The sequence below is a fragment of the Vanessa tameamea genome, chromosome 18 (assembly GCF_037043105.1).
Source record: "Vanessa tameamea isolate UH-Manoa-2023 chromosome 18, ilVanTame1 primary haplotype, whole genome shotgun sequence".
Classification (NCBI taxonomy): domain Eukaryota; kingdom Metazoa; phylum Arthropoda; class Insecta; order Lepidoptera; family Nymphalidae; genus Vanessa; species Vanessa tameamea.
Window position 1 is genome coordinate 9,818,845 of NC_087326.1, and position 4,807 is coordinate 9,823,651.

The following is a 4,807-nucleotide window of genomic DNA, read 5'->3' on the forward strand; positions in this document are numbered from 1 at the left end:
TTTATCAACATCCGTAATAACAGACGTACTGTGTTTTTTAGATTTCGTATCAGCCTAAAATTAATGTTCAATGTTAAAAATTGATAAAAATTCTCGAATGAAAAATATATTGTCACTAGAAACTTAAATATTTGTACATATTTATGTTAAGAGAAGCTCTTCCTGCAGAATTTTGATCGTAGCGTTCAAATTGAAGAGGTAACTAGTGTGGAAGATATTGTATCACATAAGTGTGTCCACAAACACAGGTGCATTATTCATACACACATTTTATAATCCGATGGAAACAAACTGATATGAAGATGGATCAGAATATAGTATAGGGCTCAAGTGTCCACAAACACAGTTGCTCTTTCAATTTTATTAATGCATGTTAACTTCTTCGACCAAAATTCAATATTTTGGTCCTAGAAGTCGAATCGAAGAGCCAACTAGTGTATAATATTTATTTATTTATTCATAGGCACACAAACAGAATACAATCAAAACATACATTTAAAATTACGGACTTACAAAATTTTTTGCTAGATTACATTTCTAAGCATGTGTACACGGCATGCTTATAACAATTATATATCAATGCAGTCTGGAGCTATTCTATATAATAATAAAAAAAAATACAGTAAATATATTATAAAAATATATTGTAACGCATGAACGTTTCCGCAAACAGACACACATTTTTATAATCCAATGGAGAGTCATATTGACACGGAGAGAGATCATGATCACAGAATTAATTTTTAATGTTTCGAGCTACAATTTTAACTAAGGATTTTTGTGCTGACTTGGGTACGTACAATGTACTCAGCGATATTTAGCATTGTGGTGTTCCGTTCCCATTTGATGTGTGAGTGAGCTAAACTATACGTACAAGTGACATAAAATCTTAGTTCCCAAGATTGGTGGCGTATTTGCAAACTTAATGCTTACAGTACAAAGGCTACTAGCGATAGTGACCATATACAATCAGGAGGCATAAGTGCCAGTCCAGATATCTATTTTAAATAATAAAATGATCTATAAGGATCACTAGATCAGTGACGAAATTATGTATTAACGTGTCATAATTCTTATTCGTTATATTTAAGTAACTTCACTCGAGACAGTGATCGATTCTTCGGCTACGATTACGTCTTCAATTTCCACCTGAACGTGTCGTTATATTACAATGGTTGGGTGCCTTTCTAATATTTTGCTGATCGTCTGATCGAGGTTCTGTTATGTGTATTGTACAGTAAATATTTCTTTTTAGGTAATAAGCTCTTGTTCTGAATGCCCTTTGATCGGGAGAGTAAGTGCTTCTGTAAGTGATAAGTGTTGTCTTCTAGTGCCTTTAAAAACGCTAATCAAGGCCAGATTCATTAAATTGAATTTAATCTGAATGATCATTGGTCGATCGCAGACTATGACGCAATAATCGACCAATGAGCGTTAATTATCAAGACGGATTAGGGAATCTTACATTGTCCATGTCAATCGAGAATCCAATTAGTGTTCTGTTCTTTGAAGATGCATAAAATGTTTTTCAAGGGGCTTATTGAAATAGTTGAAGGAAATAAATAAATTATGATATATTAAAATAAATAGAAATATAGAATTTACGTACGTAAATACATATAAATTGTGTATCAGATTCGATCACAAGATAAAATTAGGAATTGAACTCTTCGACTATATTGTATGTCATCATAAATGCCTTCGTATTACGTCACGTGTCGAAAGGTTATTCACGGTTTATTATTACTTGAAATAATTTTACTACGATTTGAAATAATCACAGTTTTCCTCGTAATTTTCAAATGTAGAACGTGGTATGACGGTTTCCTTATTTGCTACATTTTACGTCACGCATTCATTGACGCAATTTCGTATCGATGTCGTCGAGATGGTTCAGTGGCATGCTTCTTAAATTCAAATCATCCTATATATTAACAGCGTAAGCCGACTTTTGTCCCAGTGACTATGGGACGACATCTGCAGACAAAAAATCGGTTATGGTCTCATTTTGAAGAGCTCCAGCCGCAGATGTGCAGAAAAATAAAGAGGATTTTTGATTGCAATTTAGAACATTTTTACGATTTAATAAAGAATTAATTTTAGACAAAAGATACTGCCCAGGTAGAGAGCGGAGCTATGGCTGTATATAAAAAAAAAAAAAACGAATGTAAAACGTGCGATCAGACGTCGTCAGTTTAGAATGAAATTAAATTAAAACAAAACCTGTCATAGGTTTCCTACAATACGTTTGCCCAAATATGGTCTCCACTCTAGCACGTGTCGGTTCCATCGGCAATCAAGGTGGCTGGAGACAGGACCAGCCCAATTCCAGCGAGCTAATTAAATTTCTTGAGGAAAATAATACTTTATATATAAAATCTGAAAGTTTCGGATGAAATCTCCGAAATAGGTATATATGTATGGTCCCCAGTACAAGGACCTTAAATTGTATTGACTGATACAAATGTTAAACTTTGTGAGTATAAAGGTCGTTGTACTGGGGACTAAAATAGATAACAACCCGAGTAGAGCTGGGTGGTAACGATAACTTTTTCTCAATTGTTGCCATTCTCTATTTATAAATTACGGTTTTCCTCGTAGTTTCCAAACCAAATTCGTTTATGTTTACCTTTACGTAACAAATATTGATGCATATATTATTATTATAAAATCATTAATTAAATAAATACAACATTAAGAGCCGAGATGGCCCAGTGGTTAGAACGCATGCATCTTAACCGATGATTTCGGGTTCAAACCCAGACAGCCACCACTGAATTTTCATGTGCTTAATTTGTGTTTATAATTCATCTCGTGCTCGGCGGTGAAGGAAAACATCGTAAGGAAACCTGCATGTGTCTAATTTCAACGAAATTCTGCCACATGTGAATTCCACCAACCCGCATTGGAGCAGCGAGGTGGAATATGCTCCAAACCTTCTCCTCAAAAGGGAGAGGAGGCCTTAGCCCAACAGCGCGAAATTTACAGGATGCTCATGTAAAATTAATTATTGCATTATTTTGGTAAAAACCCATCAATCATCATCTTCTTGGATCTTCCGTATAAAAAATAAATACAAAACTTGCTCTATGAAACATCAAATATAATTAGGAGTGCATAAAGTGCTGCAAGTAGGGTCTTCTTCACGTGAAACTGTTTCTGTCCGTTTAAATCTGCACCTTATCATAATGGGAGTAAGAACTAGTAACTGTAACGTTAAAAAATACGTTCGGTGATCAAAATTTCAACCTAATTATAAACGTCTTAAGGGTGAATCTTCATTGTAGTTTATTTCAATCGTAGATATCTTTGTATTTATGCTGCCTTGGTAGATATTTTTACGAGTATGACAAGCAAACCGTAATTGCTGACACCACTGCTATTTCCCTTAGCTCCCATACTGCAGCACTGCGCGTACGACCCGGCACTTAAGTTTGACGGTAAAGATGAAAGGGAGTCATTATACCTAATATTTACATATATACTTTTTTTTCTGTGTAATAGGAAGGCGCACCGGCAAATGGGTCACCTGATGTTAAGTGGTCACCACCGCCCGTTGACATTGGCGCTGTTAGAAATATTAACCATCCCTTACTTCGCCAATGCGTCAACCTTGGGAATTAATATGTTATGTCTTGTACACTGGCTCACTCACCCTTCAAACCGGAACACAACAATACCAAGTATTGCTGCTTGGCTGCAGAATATCTTATAAGTGGGTAGTATCTACCCAGACGGGATTGCCGTTTCACGGCTAAACGATTGAACCGAATTTGATGAAATTCGGTTTAAAGCAAGCTTGAACTACTTTTTTATACCTAACGCCTGGCAAACAACACCTAAAACACGAGCAAAGCTGTGGGCGATAACTAATATTATTATATATATAAATTTATCCGACGATACATTTTACCAGTTCTTGCAATTGATAAAGACGTTTCAATAGAAAACCATTCAGTTGCAAAATGATAAGCGGTCGCCGCTCTCACTTTGTAGTGTCGTGTTTTAATGAATAGTAATAATTATTAAATAATATTTATTAATGTTCGCTTGATAGTCAAAATCATGATCCAAAGTTAATTATTATTCCAGAACAACAACAGGGAAACACAGCTAGCATTCTTGCCAACATTCCACGTGGTCATGATTTTTACGGCAAATATTTTTAATTTTCATTTGTATATAATTAAGGCCATAATAAAAGAAAAAAAAAACAAAACGTATATTTTGATATATTCCATGTATATAAACGGTATACTAGATGCTTATCTAATCTCGGTAATTCCCCGTCTGTTTCAGTGTAGAGTCTTATTAATAAAACTTATTTTTATTATACTGTAAACAATAAGTGAATACATTTTAAAACATAAACATACTATAATTATGTGTAGATATTCTCAGAGATGTTATACAAAGAGTATGTTAAACTCTAAATCGGTAAATAAAATTATCGCTTTGCGAATAAATTTGCTCTACATTTTTCGCAAAGCAAAAGTAAAACAAATTCAAGGAATTTTAGCCATAGATTAAATAATAGCAAAGTATTTATAACTTCTACCCTAAAAATCTTGTCTCTGAGAGTCTAATGTGTTCGATTGCTTAAACAAATTAACTTTTTTTTAAGTTAAGTCATTTTAAAATGACTCTCTGACCTATAACGCAGTGCCTAAAACAGTGGCTCTAGCAAAATGAAATTGTGCACAGGATTTTTTTATGGAATGTAGGTTTTAAGGGATTTAATTAGAAATGAAAGTCAGTATGAAAAATCGTCATTACTGATGTTAGAAATATGGAAATCAGGATTTAC